Raw genomic sequence first — 16,302 nt, 5'->3', positions numbered from 1 at the left:
ATCTTTGGCGACCGACCAAAGATGTGTGCTGCGTGTGTGATGTGACACGTTTGAATTAATCGTTTGGTTTCTCGGTAAAAGTCCAAAGTACAGAATTCCTTTGTAATCCCATCAAACCGACAGCCTAATCCTTTTTCGGTGAATCTCAGCTTTTGGTGTCGTCTGGGCTGGTTCATCTTGCATCAGCCACGATCTTTTCCGATTAACGTTGTTATAAACAATCCACTTTTGGTCGCCAGTGATCAGTCGTTTCAGAAACGGATCGCCGATGCTAATGCGTTGCGTCAAATGAATTTCCTTAATTATATTGAATTAAATTAAATTAAATAATTAATCGATACAATTTTTTTACTAGATTAAAGATGGAAGTCCAAAGAACAAGAAAACAATGCAGCTTAGGTGCTCTGAACATGTTGACAAAACAAAGAATGTGCTAAGGCCACCTATTGACAAAATTATGAATCATAATGAATCATAATTATGCAAAATAAGAAATTTGCCAAATACATTCTGTACTCTATAAGAATTACGCTTCTCCTCAAATCATTTTTACGAGAATAGACACAAGAATCAAATTTGAACGAACCTTTCGTTGAAACCATTTCAAAATCCTTCAATCGCCACAGACGACATCAGGTTAGCTATGTTAGGAAAAAATTCTCATTCCAATTGATATTGTTGTTATTTCTATACTCAGAGGTAGAATTACAATAGTTATTATTTTATTCAATGGATAAATCTATCACACCGTTGTGAGCCAAAGAAACCTTTATTGCACGAGTTTACAAAAACTAGGGATAAAAACAAAGAAGCATCTTAAGCCTATCGATCAAATCTATCGATTGTAACTAGGATTATCATCTAGTTACTATTTCTAATAACTAAAGCATCTGCATATAGATGGCGAGCACGAACTCACGTTGTCATTTTCAACAGATAGGGATAACTCTTTCTTCTTTAAGCTGACACAATTGATTCGTTTGGACATAGAAGCACAAGTGTGTCACTCGCGCGATCGATTCGTAGCGGAGATTAGGCAGAAAGTTTCGATGGAGAACGGTATCATTAAGATCTCATTATTCAAATTCGATCTTTGCATACTTAATCGTGGCCGTGTTCGTGTAACCACCGTACCCGGGGACTGGCTGCCAAAGATAAAGCATAATATCGCGATTCCCGGCCGCGTAATGATGATGACCGGCTTGCCGCCGCGTGGATAGCCAGGTAAGGGCTGCGCCTTCGCTACATAATATGCGTAATGTGAAAAGAGGCGATTTTCTCGGTGCTGGCGCGAGCAAAACGACCAGCCTTGGTAAATTCGTGTTATCAGTGGCGATGGAGAGCGTGCTCGGGGGGGCCACGGCCGAATGAAGTTGCTAGTGGAGAATGGCCGCTCACGAGCCAGCCCCGTGAAACGCGCGAAATTATGCTTACCGTGGCCGTGACATGGGATTGAGTTATTTCGCCATTTCATTTGTCATGCTTCGAACGAGCTCTCGGCCACTGCTCCATTATTTTTTTACACGTTAAGCTTGTTGTATTTAAATGAGCAAGTTACAGAATTTAACATTAGAACTACCGATAGTTGACACGAAGCTATTTCTGCCAAAACCAGTGAAAATGACTGGTCTTTAAAAAATACATAATCATAGAATATTTTTATATTTATTGATTTATTACTTTCTTACAGAAGCAATCCCATGTTATGTGGTACATTTTTGATATTATTAATCCACCTGGGACTATCATCCCTAAACGAGGGTCCACATGTTTAAAAAATTGTAAAACCAATCAATTTGACTAGTGTGGTAGTTCTAGTGTTGATAAATATTCTCTAAATGTTTATACAATTCTGGGAGATTAAGATGTACAAGTATAAAGTATACAAAATATTCAACGTTAAGAACTTGTTTGAATAATTAAGGATGGAAATCACTATACTACACTGTAACATGAAGTAGGAATTTTCAAATAAAATTGTAAAACCAGTTAATTTGACTGGTGACCACACTAGACTTACCTACACTAGTTTTAGTGTCAAATATTAGGTCGTCCATTTTGTTCTATCAAGATAAAGATCACAACGTTTGACAGGTTAGGTTTCATGTTTGCGTGAAGTAAAAGATGTGTCTGTAAAAGAAATATTAAAGAATTTGGAAAATTTCTTATAATTTAAGAACATACGCCATGCGCGTTATATTTTAATATGCTTGAAAATGCAATTTGTACGAATAATTTATCTAATCGAATGCTACTAACAACGTTTCACTATTTATCGCTTGTACCAGCTCTTATTAGCTTCTGATATTACAGTCCCGCTGTAGATGAATACGTCTATGCATTTTGTCTAAATTATCTGCGTATCGCATTTCACTTGTCCGGCGTATATAATTTATTCTGAACAGAAACAAATGATAGGATAGATAACTATAAAAATACGTGCTCATATAACTGAACTTTTGCTTCTCGTGTTTTCTACAAAGTTAAAAGAACAAGTGGCGTATCATTTTTCATTTTTCTCAAGCTGTGGATTGTAACGCGATAAACGTGAGCGATCTGCTGCCAAAACTTGGCAAATTTCATTACATCGATCAAAACATCCGCAAATCATCGTCTATAATTACAACTCTTTTATAAATATAAAATATTCGGTAGATTAACTCGGACCGAGTAGATCGCGTGAGAACACCGATATTTCCACGAAGCCTTTCCCTCCTGTTTTCGTTTCGTGCGTCTTTTTACCTCGATTCAGCCGGTAAACAGGCAAAAGAAAAAAGAAAACGTTCATTCTCGAGATTCGGCCGCGTGAAACACCAAAGAGCGTCTTTCGCGAGACAGGAAGGACTATTAATTACTGTCCACGATGGCTGAGCGCACGGCTAAGGAAAGTAATTATGTGTCGCAGCCAGCTACTTGCGACTTAAGACGTACGAGCCGCAACAAACGTAATTTTTTAACGCCTCTACCGAGCCTGCTTGAAAGAGGAAGAAAGAGAAGAATTCTCCACACCTGACACAACATTCCGAGATCGAAAAACGAGGCCCGAATATAAATCGAAATCTTCTATAATTAAACATTCACGGCGATTTTAGCATTTGAAAGTGGTGAATATTCAATTAAAAATCCATGTGCGTAACGTTAAAATTAGTACAATAGGAGTGTTTATCTCAACAGGACAAAGTCGATCGTACGTAATTGGACAAAATAATATAAATACAAAAACATTGTGCGTCTATTATTTCCTCGTAAAACGAAAGAAACTTTTCGGATAACCTAACATTTAAGAGGTTAAGTACTAATATTGTATAATTAGTGGTTTCGCGAAGTAACAATTGCCTGGTCTAAACGGTGAAACAAACGTGAATTTAGTTTCTATTTCTTTAGTTACGTTCATAAAAATTCGCAATTAATTTGTGCACTTCTGTTGTACAATTTTGTAAAATGTTTTATAAATTGTCCAGACACACACAAGCGATAATTTGCTAACTAATATTATTAACGAATTAACAGATTGTACATTATAGATAGACTGTTGAGAAATTATACAAAGATATACAACCTTTTAGGTTATCCGGAGAGTGTCTTTTTTTCGCAAACGTGTTTTTTACAACAGTGCACCTTCGTACAAACGTGAAACCAAGTCTGTGAAACGTCGCGCTGTTTATCTCAACGGAACAAAATGGCTTGTACGTAATTCGACGAAATAAAATAAAACCAAAAACATTGTGCGTATATTATTTCCTCATAAAACGAGAGAAACTTATTGGATAACCTAACCCCACAACTCCGATAGCTATCCCTTTATATTCCACAATATCCCATAGCCTTGCAAAGTAAAAAAGAAGCACCCTGAAACCTGCACGAAAATCACATTCCAGAAAAATACTAGGAACCCTTTTGATCTTGAGGAAGGATGAAAGCCGATTAGGGGAGACAGAAGACAATACACAGCGCACGCATCGTGGCCGGTGCGCTCGCGCATCCATCAGCGTTGATGTCTTTGTTCTTCTCGCTGTACTGCTACGTAAGAAAGATCTGGCAGGCCTCGGAGAATAAGGTAGGGAGGCGGCAGCAGGAAGAGACGACCGTGGAAAAACAGAGTAGCTCTCTGTCCAGGGCGTCCTAGTCGCGATCCATCAAACGTCAGCGATCAGCTTTTTTCTCGTCTGAAAAGTGTGTCCAAGACACGCACACTGAAATCATCGGATCGTTGAGTCGCTGGAACGGAGGCCAGCTGTCGTTTCTCTCGTTTGTGTTCGTCTTCCGCTCTTCCTTCTCTCTCTCTCTCTCTCTCTCGGAGACGGTGTTTCGAATTCGAGCCGATTCGACCAGGGCAAACACGCGTGCGGTTTTTCCACGGCGACCGAGCCGATTTTTCAAACGCGACCCGTGTGACGCTTATAGGCTCGAAGATTGTGGAAGGGGACGGGTTTCCGACACGCGGTGAACACGGGCTGGGGAACACGGGCCAGGAATATGAGCGGAACACGTCTCGACCCTGTACTCGAGATAACCGAGCTCGCGGGAACATGTCCGCTCGACGAAACACCTCGCTAAGAACGAGCTCGGATTTTTACATATTAATTGGAGGCTGCGGTGGAAGATGTCGTTGCATGTAAAATCCAAAATGTTGATTCTCTGACGCGATTGGTCATTTCGTTTGGAAGAGACAGAACGTGTTTATTAATTCGCGATGCTTCGTGTAGTCGTTGTTACTTGTTCTTAACAGCTTCGCTAAGTTTTATTATAATAACGACGTGATTACACTGTGTGAATCGTATTTAGTTTTTTCATCAGTACAGTAATCCTGGAAAGTTCAAAGAGAATTATGCAACTACTTGCTTGCAGTCCTAACACGCTGGAACATTAAATTACCAGCGTTGCATTCTAATGGGAATACACGTCATTCTTTTACGATGAGCAAATTACACGCTTCTTTCAGCGTAAATTGAACAAACGTATACGGCGTGCTTCTTAAAAAGAAAAAAAAGAAAAGGAAAAAAAGAAGGAAAAAACGATCTAATGGAAAAAAAGGCAATTTTAGCCATTACGCTCATTGAAAACAGGCAGAAGAGCGGCGCAGTAAAATACAAATTACACGGTCAACTTCTTTTCACACTCGGTAGTGCATCGAACAGCGATTAGAACCGCGTTACGTTCGAGGGAAGATTGAAGACATCAATTACCAGCGGAACCTATCGGACATGGACGTCTAGAAAAATCAATTATAAATAACCGGCGTTGTATCGAACGGACGTTTCTAATGTATAATAATGCAGCCCGATCGTCCGCCGCAGCGTAATCCAATTTCGATGTTTGTTTTTTTCGCGACACGCGTGATAAAGCGGCGTATCCGAGCGTGGACGTGAAAAATCGTGGCCATATTGTATATGTGCCTGTGACTGACTGCCTACTTCACCGTCTTGCAATCCATACGCTAAGATTAATCAATGACATCCATTGGAGGAATGTCTTCGGGTTTGTATTTGTCACTCGCACGGTTCCTTTGAGACCGCTCTCAATAGAGGGATCGGATAAATGGAAAACGAGCTGGAGCACGGAATCGATCTCGTCACTATGTACTTTTTAACCCTTTGCAACGATCCTTTGCTCGCTTTGTATTTTAAATTCCAGTCGTCTTCCTCTTTTTCTAAACTGATTACTCGCCATACGCTTGTGAATGAAATGTTACTTACGTAAATTATACGTAGAATTATAATACGTATCGTTTAAAGTAATTTTGTTAGGAAATAGAGTTCCTTTGGCAATAATTTCTACAGGAAACATTTATCGACTGCGTCAGCCATTTTCTCGCTTCGATTTCGTAATTCTGGGAAATTTCCTTTAGAACTATCGCGGTACAAAGTGTCTTACACTGATTGTATAATTTTATGTAATGTTCTGCATCCTACTACAGCTACGTTCTTTGCGTTACTTCCAACTTAATCATATTTTTCTATGCTTAAAAAATTTTTATAAAGTCGTTGTTAATATGCCATTTCACAGTGTAATGTTATGCGTAAAGATGTTCTCAGAACGTTAAAAATTTTTTTGTTCGTTGAAAGGGAAGTGAACTGGAGACGTGACAAGTTAAGCAATGCAATTGAGTTAAGACGTAACATTTATAGTATTATATTTGACAATTTGAGTTTTTCTTAACATTTTAGATGCAACGTTTGTTCTCATTTTTTTTTATTGATGTTCTAACAGAAATGTTTAATCGTTCAATGGGGCGCTTTTTATTTCAAGGTATCTTCTATTTATCGGTTATATTCAAAATGCCCCAACTGTCAATTTTCATACAATTTTTACAATTGTAAGAACTTGAAGCGCTACGGTCACCAGTGACCGTGACGTCACAGGAGAAACCGTGGTAGGTCATATATGACCCACGTGACAGTCAAAGTGTTAATCAGTACTTTAGACACCGATAAAGACAATGCTTTTAATTTTCTGTCCAACTATACATCCACGTTAACGTTTCCACGTGATTGTTAATTCTTCGTACAGCAAAAATAAATCATATATTCTTCACATGGGTAAATTTCTATTCTACTGGTATACAAAAAATATTCAAAAGAGTCCTCTTACGCCATTGTATTACCATGAACATGTAATTAAAGCCGGGTAAGTACGCAATAATTCGCGACAGGGTACAATGTTTTTAACGCGGCGAAAAAGGGGGCGGTCAGGGGTGCACTCGACCGCTTCCAACATTCTTCTTGCCCAACGTGTATCTGGTGCAGGCTGTGCGCGATCCACTCTATTGTCCTAACCTTGCTGCTTGTATTTGGCACACGCGAGTGTGCTTCAGAAACTCTCGACGCGCGCGAGAAGTTTGCATAAACGAGACTGCTGGTGTCAGCACGGGACACCAGGCAGCCTCGGAAATAGAATACACGATATGAAGAACGTCCGTAACGCGACAGGATCTAATAAACGTTACGGCGTTCGCGTCACCACGAGAAGAAGAAAGAAAATACAAAAAGAAATATCGTTCCGCGGGAAAAGGATCGATCTGGTATGGGGGGACAATTGAAAAATTCGACGCGAATTTCGAAATTGTTCCGGCCGCTGCAACCTACCGTTGCATGCAAATAGCATCCTCTGCGCGTGATTGCTTTATGCCTCGCAGCGGAGAACTACGCGACGCAACGATGAAATCGCTGGCTGGTCGCGTTCGCGTGGAGGTTAGGTTGGGTTCTACGCCTGTGTTTTCGACGTTTTCCAGAAGAGAGTGCTTCGATGGTGCTCGTGACGTAACTGATCGTTTTGCAGCTAACTGGGTAGAATTTCAGTTACGACTAATCACTGGCCGTATAATTCATCGAATTCCCACGATCATTTCTTTCGGAATTAATATTACCTTGTTACATATGAAACGTTTGATTTTTAACCATTCGTATGCTAAATAGGATACATCATGCGATCATGCGTGAAAGAAAAAATCATAATGATACGTGTACAAAGATAAAAATATTTATCGGGAGAAAAGATTGACAAAACGAAATCATGTTGTTGTTTTGCCTCGGAGTATCAACATCGTTAGGCTGTACATAATGAAATAATAAATAAACTCGTGGCAAAACAATGTCGCCGCTACGTGCAAGCGTCAAACAAAGACGAATTTAAATCATCGTAAAGTGACCAGTTTTTCAGTCTCACTCTCGAGCAATTTTAACCCCTTAACCTACAATTTACGTTCGAGAATGCCCGCAATATTTACGTTTGGCCCGATCATTGTACTACGGGTTATGCCCGTAGTTGTAGGTTAAGGGGTTAATAGCAATTAATACACAGTCTTACCGCGAATTAATTAATTAATTACCGAGCATCTTAGCGAACATTCTCTGCATTTATTAATTATTTTTAAATATATTTAACGACTTCAACATCAAGTTATCTCATCATTTAAACCACAGACCAATCCTCTACAAAATAATCCTAGTATTTTCCTCAAACGAATTCTTCACATTAATCGTCTACGATATACAATAACATTAAAATAACATTAAAATCGTAAACAATAACCACATCAAAAAGTCACTAATGTAATCCTAATGCAAAACGATAATAAAAAGAACGCGATGAAACTGTGTCCATAGCCTTTCCACTACTCGCCTCAATAGCCTTCGAATAAAACAGCTAGCAATAATTCTGTCCGACCCTTGGTTAAAGTGCTGTGAAAATTTCAAGAAAGCAACAACCTCCATTCCCCCTGTCCTGCTTCATCCGTCGCTAGACATGTTCCCCTAGCAGATCGCGGCAAAAAATTAATATTCGCGAACGTAGCGCGGCAGCGGAAAGGCAGCAGTCACGTTCTACGCTCGCGTTGTCCTCGGACGACGTATTTGTCAGGCGCAAGAATGCTTTAGAAAGAGCGTGGTGCCGCGGTGTGTGGGGGGTTGGGGGTTGAAACGCAGGTCGGAAGCGAGGGTTGTCGGCTGGCAACGCAGGACAGAGCCGCCGCATGGCACCGGAATACGTAATACGGGGAATAGCCGTGGCCCTGGTTCACGTGGTGGCGGAGGGCTTTCGGCGGAGGGTGGCTGGAACGAGGGGTGGCGGTGGCAGCACGCTGGGGGAAGGGCTGGAGAGGGTAACGAGCCGCGGCAATTAATATCGCCGGGTTTCCACAATGCGCTTGCAAATGAAAGGCCTTTGTGACGTATGATTGCGTTACCGAGTGAATAGTTGAGTAATGGCGGTTCGTGGCGCCGCCATCCGAATCGCGCTAACCGTGCAAAAGCTCAGTCTCGGCTGCCGCCCGATAGTACCTGCCAGACGAGCCTCCTTCTCCTCTTCCCCGAACCCTCACCAACCCACTTCTGACGCCGACAGTTTTCGTATTGAAGCCAACCTCGGATGGATCGCTTGTGAATGTCGCTGCTGTGTTCGAATCGTCCAACGAAATCTCCAACGCTTGTTTGCGTTCCAGCCGCTTACAGGATTTCCCAGCTTCGCGTGTGACAGCGATCGTCGTTCCGCTGTGTGCTCCATGGAGTATGCACTTTGGAGGATCTTAGAGCTGCGTTTAATGTTACAGAGTTTCTTGCTGATGGGAGTTTCTCTGTGAATTGTAATGTTATTAGGGTTAGGTTAGGATTGACATAATCAGTGAGGTTGGGTTACTAGGATTCCTATGACGAACATTGAAACGACTCTTTATCGGCTGGTTTCACTTGAAAGAATATCTTGAAAAGTATTAAGAAAGTTATATAGAAATGTATCAGGTTGTCCGAAAAGTTTCTTTCGTTTTATAAGGAAATAATGGACGCACAACATTTTCGTTTTATATTATGACGTATGATCCAATTTGTTCTTGTTGAGAATGTTGAGAATAGACGAAATAATGGTAGAGGAACACTAAATTTACACTTAGAATTTATATTAGAATAGTTATATATTTATTTGATAAACGATTTCAAAGATATTCATCGATACTCACTTGCACGCGTCATACCTATTCGATACCAGACCGTTAACTGAACAGTTTACCTTCCTTTGTTTTCGAGACGCCACGCACACACATACTTCCACACACTGATATTCACATACAAGTATCGCTACTACGCAGCTAACCTAGTCTAGCATATAAAATTATACATATCTCAATAGTTCTATCAAAATAGTTACAATGTTCGACAGATTATGTTTCACGTTTCTATAAAGATACATCGTTATAAAAGATGTGTCTGTAAAAGAAAGATACTTTTTGGGCAAATATATTGACATTGTAAATGAACATATCTGATACTCTGGTTGTTCAACAGTTCAATTATTTTATCATAAATGTAATATTTTACGAAGAATAGATAAAATCTACTTTCATTTTTAATTGTTTTTTTTTTTTAATTTAATCAGTTTCACTGCTAGATGGAGGAAAAATTTGTGCGCCAATGGATATGAAATTCGAGAAGAAATTAAAATTCATATGATTTCTTTGATGGATCTAGTGGGTATGAGAGAAAAAGGTCAGACGTCGAGTGTGACGAGTAATTTCCAACCGATACCCGTTGACCAATCACCGGTTTGGCAAACGTGTCACGGAGCTGACAGGAATCCGCTGCAACGCAAGCTTATAATTTATCGGATCAAAAAAGGTGGACGCAAAACGTATGGGTTTTGCATCAGACACAACAAATAAATATACGGATTTGTTGGTGAGACCTTGCCTAACAGATTCAGTCGTTGGTATATACATCGACGAAATTGCAACGTGCATATGCTGGTTGTTTAGCCTCGTGGAAAATGCGATATTTACCGGAAATATCCACGCATTTGTCAATATATATCTTAGACTAAATGCACTGGCTTTGCCAGAAAATTGTTTAACATAACATCATGAAACGTCCGACTGATTATACGTATCCTCGTGTTTGTCGCATGCAAATAGTACCCATTTTGTATACCAAATCGCTGTACATGCCGATAAAATGTAGATTCATCGATAACAATCTCGTTCAATTACGTTACGTTAAATTGGAAAATGAGAGTAGTAACGAGTCAAGTGCTTCACATTCAAGGTCGAATTTTTCTGATTTAAAACATTGATCGATAATAATTTCAAAGTTACTATTTTATTTTACGATACCCGAATTTTTATCTTTTAATTTCACTTTCGTGTCAACGAAATTGTTTATCTTTCAAGTAGTATGAATTTTCTCCAATTTAATAAATTGATTAACAATTGGATCTAAAAGAATCCAAAGAACGCGTTAAGTTTAAGCTCCTACGACGAGGTGCTAATTTTCACGTTATCGTGGCTTCTGTTCGATGTTCGATATTATTGAGCAGCAACTGGAAACTGTTTCGATAAACCTCCGACCCCTGCACGTTTCACCACGAGGGTTGCGGCAAGCGTGGTTAGTCGCGGAAGATCGAGTATGAATAAATAATTTCCGTGGAGCTCCTGCTTCAGGATGCTGTCAGGATGGGTTACAGGCACGCTGTGTATAATAAGATTGTGATATATAAGAAAAATGTCGAGCAATTTCAAAATAAACAATGTATAACATATTAGCACGATAATATTAATTCTCAGAATTACCTTAGTGTCAAGATCCAACAAAATACGATTCTTATTATATTTGTGAGGGAATTCAATAACATGGAACACCTGGAAAATAGAGAAATGATATTAGTAAATAATTCAAGAAATGTATAAAGTAATATACACAACAACAAATAAATATTTCAAATAAAGTTATTGGTTCTATAAAAACAAGATAATAATTTCCTTACGTATGAATCGTGTAGAGCAGACCTGTAATGAAGCATCCAATTGTCCTAACGTCCAAAACGCTCAGTATATGTGGTGTACTGATAACACTCACACGGAGCTAACGTAACATAACCAGTCAACGTAGTATTACCAACATTGCGTACAATTTCCATTGATCCTAATTCAAACAGACAACACTCCGTCATTATATACAAACAAACATGAAACATCTAGCAAAATCAAGGAAATTATAAAGAGCATGAAAAAGAGAAGAGAACGTAAGAAAGACTAGGAAGAAAGAAAAGGGGACAGAGATGAAAGCGCGGAAGCAGGAGGAGAGGAAAATAGAAAGAGACGGTGGAAAATAGAGGAAGAGGGTGAAGGACGTGGTAGGACGAGGCCCACCGACTATGAGTAATATTGCGGGGCTTTTCCACCCCTGGGAGCGCGAACCTGAACGTGGAGGGTGGCTGACGGGGGTGGGAGCCCAGGGACGGTCGGGCGTGAGAGAGCCGCGAGAGGGTGCAACGGAGGGAGGAGCGCCGATCCATCAGCGTCCCTCCACCCTCGCCTTTCCGCCACTCTCATTTTTCTCCACGGTCCGCGCTCCATCATTCCGCGTCACATCCGCCCTCTTTCATCCCTCTTTCCTCCCTCCGGTTCTGATACGGTGCCGTGGCTCTGCTTCTCCTTGTTCCTCGTTTCTCCACCGACGATTTCGCCGGCTCCTCGACCCTCAAGTCATCCCCTCCCTCCCCTGCCTTTCTCCTCCGCTACCAGCATCCCCTGCCAGTAGCTACGCTACTGATTACACTTTCCAAATTCATTAGCGGAGCCCTTGTCGGAGGTTTGGCCGAGTTCGACTGTCGAGAACTAAAACGTCGTGTAGAGTATGTACACACGGAGTAGGGGTAAGCCGCGAGAGAGAAGCAGCAGGCAAGAGGGTGAGAGCGCAAAGGGTTGCCCCGTTTTCCTGTAGCTGTCGTTATGGATGTTTGATGAGCTGTTTTGCGCAACCGAGAACCGCTGCCGTTGGCTGCGTTCGCTTTTTCGACGAATCGTTCGGCTTTGGGGTGGCAGGGCTGTCGATGATCGGCCAATTAATATCGCTCGGGCTACGAAGCAGGGGATCAGAGGGTCCTGGAAATTTTGTACCACAGCGATTTTAACAGCGCCAATGGCTACCGAGAAAGTTTATCAAGAAAGAAGTCGTTCGTTTTTTAACTGCAATTCTACAACGTAGAATATTTCGATTCTTCTGAAAACCAATATAAAATCCACGACAGAACATTGTCGGGCCCATACTTCGAAGCCAACGATCGCCTAAATTCGCAATTCTCCGACGTCGTCGTGTATTTATTTTCATTCGAGTTTAATTAGCTACGCATTGCTTGTAACGGCGACCAATTAAATTAATAAGCGCAGGCATCTGTTAGTATATCCGGAATAATGGCGGCCATCCGTCTTCGGGCAGCTACTGTGTTGGATCCGCGAGCCAGTCTCACGTGTAGCTGATTTCGCGAATACTCGGTCCTTAAATACACCGGTCGTCGATTCGATCGATTCACTGTGAGCACAAAACATGCTGCTTTTCACGAAGAATCGAAGATATCGGGTACACAAATGGACACCGGGCTACGAATAAAACGTAATGTCACGAGAGAAGGGATACTGGCTTGGATTCGAGCGTACGATTTAGCCACTAATGGACTGCCATACTTTACACGTCGAAGGGAATATGTTTAAGAATGCATGTTGATGCGCGGTAATTCACTTTCGTACGTGTTAATATCGGCAGGCCGACGACGGCGAGGAATACCGTCGGTTAATATGGCCATAAATCGGCTGGCCTGGTAATCTAAAAATATTTTGTAACGCGTTTGTCATTGGGCAGCGGCGAGCAGCGCCTATAGGAGCAGGCCTGTGAATTAAATATTTCATTTCGAGCGATCAATCTCGAACGGGGGAATAACGTACCCTTTGGCCGATCCAGCCCAAGACTCGTTCGTCGTTCGTTGCTATCTTCTTTTAAAACGCGGTGGCGAAAGAAACAAAATGGGCGGTACGCTTCCGAGGTAATGACCGCCGACGTCATCATCATTATCGCCCTTGTGTTCTGGCACGTTCGATCCCAGCGACGTCTATGATGCCTCGCGCACGTCGATTCGATGGTTCTTTGATAGACGATGGCTATTGCGATTTCTCCATTCGATTTTCTGCTAGATTTTATAATATTTGTTATTAAATATAGGTTTGGGTTGATATTTAATAGATTCACACAGATTGAATTTTACTTTCTATATTTCACCACCTCGTACAAAACGTCTAAACACACCGGATACACTTAGATAATTAACAAGTGGTCGACTCCTAAGACAAAAGAGCGTCGTTAGGAGTCGTACCAACTTAGCTTGTAGAACTAGCGATCATACCAACTTAACTTTTCTCAACAATATTAATTGTATTAAGTCGTCATTTAGCTAGGCTACTTTGTCACGATATCGCTTAATCTTATCGATGCGAACAAAGTTTTATACTTAAAATTACTTTATTAAAATCATACAAATTTTATATTACGTTATCATAGTATCGTGGACGAGAGGCCCGGGGGTGTCGAGCGAATTATAAACAAGCGGCTGCTTGTTTGAATACGTACGTGGTGGGGGTAAGACAAAAGACACGAGGCTAAGACAAAAGACAAGGAGTTGCTAAGGAACAAAAACGAATTAACAGTCATTGTGAGTTGAGAGTTGTCTTAATTATAATACGTTATTGTGATTAGTTCATGTTAAACAACCATCGTTTTCTGTTTAATCAACGTCTATTTAATCTGTTTATTGTAAATAAACTAATTGTAGTAAAGATCGTACATTATTATATTCATAAGTTACGTACAAGTCGGTACATTTAATGTTTCATGTAGTTTATGGTTCAAATAACATGAATTTTTCAGCGATCTTGGTGATATATTAGCTGGTCCCTTTGTTGTCATATAAAGTGGCAAGTATTAATCATATAGCCGTACATTTTTGAATGATTAATTAACATCTTCCACTTTGAAGATATGTACATATATGCTGCCATCAAATATATTTATGTCAAATAATATTTATGATAATATATATGTAAATTAGTATATATGTAAATAATAATGTGTATGTATATTATCAAAGACACATACTGACTTGTGTAACTTATGAACATAATAATGTAATATAAATATTTGTATAATTTGTAGGACATTTACTACAATTAGTTTATACTTATGAATATAATAATGTAATATAAACATTTGTATAATTTGTAGAACCTTTACTACAATTAGTTTATACTTATGAATATAATAATGTAATATAAACATTTGTATAATTTGTAGAACCTTTACTACAATTAGTTTATACTTATGAATATAATAATGTAATATAAACATTTGTATAATTTGTAGGATCTTTACTACAATTAGTTTATTTATAATGGATTAAACAGATGTTGGTTAAACAGGAAACGATGGTTATTTAACATGAACTAAATACAATGACGTACTATAATTAAGACAACTAAATAGTTGATTTGCAACTCTCGTCACTACGGTTCCAATGCTCTCTCTCACGCGGACCACGCTCTCTCGACAACGCAATTCGCATTCCCTGACTTCTCAACTAACACTGACTGTTAATTCGTCTGTTTCACTTAGCATCTCTTTGTCTTTTGTCTTTTGTCTTAGCCCCACCACACACGTGTTCCGCAACCGCTCATGGCCAAGGTTACGCAGGCCATTTTCGCGTAATTATTCGATCGAAGGATCAAAGATACATTGTTGGTCCTGTCGGCACTTAGGCTTTCTCGCGACATTGTTTATGGTCCGCCCGGTATCTCTTAAGCTTTTCGTCCACTATACTGCAAATTTATATAAAGGTATTCACCATGAAATATATAAATCAGGGCCGGCGTGACCTTTTGCGGGGCCTGGATGCACATTCAAATGCTACGCTTAAATTTTACAACGAGGAACTATTTATTTACAAATGCTGTTACATATTATATATTTTTTATAAGCAGCTTTTTAAACAAATCCAAGTAATACCTTTTCGCATGCATCATTCGCTTTCAAGGGGCAAAAAATTCAACGACAGTAGGAAATCTGTAATCATGTGTGACTTTTGCAAAAAGCTATTGATGTAGTTTAATTTCTCTGAAAAGTACATTTCTCTGAAAGCGCCTCGATTTTTTTAATCTAAAGTAGTTTCCAGTATATGAGCACTTTGTGGAGTTATACCGAACTTTCATGATTTTTCTCACTCCTTTAATGAATCATCGCTATTAAAGAAATATCTATTAATGGCATCGTCATTCTGTAAAAAGTTAATCGAAATCGCTGTTTTTTAATTGGAATACCTAAAAAACAAAATAAAATTCATTATATTATTCTTTTAGTTATCATCGTGGAAAAAAATATAACACGAAGTAGGAATTTTAAAATAAAATTATAAAACCAACCAATCTGACTGCTGTGGTAGTTTCAGTATTGAACAAAGTATCTAAACGATTTATACAAATCCTAGATTGATCTACTCCGTAAAATATCAAGTATCAGCGGCAATATATAAACAAGTACACTATCTGTTGACGGGGCAAAGTTGACAGGACGGGCATCAGGCACGATCAAGCCCAATTCTATTAAAGCAGTCGGGCAAACACGACGTAAACAGGAACGGAGAGTGTCCGGTGGTCGTAATCAAATACGCATTACCAGAATATCCTAGCCACGTCGCGTGTCCGCGCGAGCGCGCCCGATCCTGGTTCGCATACATACTCCAGGTAGATGAGTATTCTTTGAACACCGCTTCCATACATCTGCCTACGATATGACGTGTTTCAGTGGGCCGGCGCCACGTACCGATAGGTAATAACGTGTCTGCGGTACATTTATCTTGGCACGCGAGGCGACCATCATGCTCATGAAGCCGAATCAGTGGCGGTGATCTGCCACCATGAGGAAAAAGAATACCTGCCGCGGATTTGTTGCGCACTGTGACGCACAGTCCAAGATTTAGAGGGTGGAACGCGTTAGAAAATCT

At 40.0% G+C, this 16,302-nt stretch overlaps 2 long non-coding RNA genes across 3 annotated transcripts in view; one reads left to right on the top strand and one right to left on the bottom strand.

The window, feature by feature from the left end:
- LOC126875368 (uncharacterized) overlaps nucleotides 1–10,943 on the bottom strand; it is a 79,905-nt gene extending 68,962 nt beyond the window's left edge. For both annotated transcript variants that reach the window (XR_007693379.1, XR_007693380.1), the window contains exon 1: nucleotides 9,449–10,943. This is a non-coding gene — a long non-coding RNA (uncharacterized LOC126875368). The remainder of the gene's footprint in view (nucleotides 1–9,448) is intronic.
- The window catches only part of LOC126875367 (uncharacterized), a 146,565-nt gene that overhangs the window by 98,031 nt on the left and 32,232 nt on the right, over nucleotides 1–16,302 (top strand). The window lies entirely within an intron of this gene.

Source organism: Bombus huntii, chromosome 18, assembly GCF_024542735.1.
Source record: "Bombus huntii isolate Logan2020A chromosome 18, iyBomHunt1.1, whole genome shotgun sequence".
NCBI lineage: Eukaryota > Metazoa > Arthropoda > Insecta > Hymenoptera > Apidae > Bombus > Bombus huntii.
Note: the sequence above shows the minus strand (reverse complement) of the source record. Positions and strands in the feature narration are given on the sequence as shown.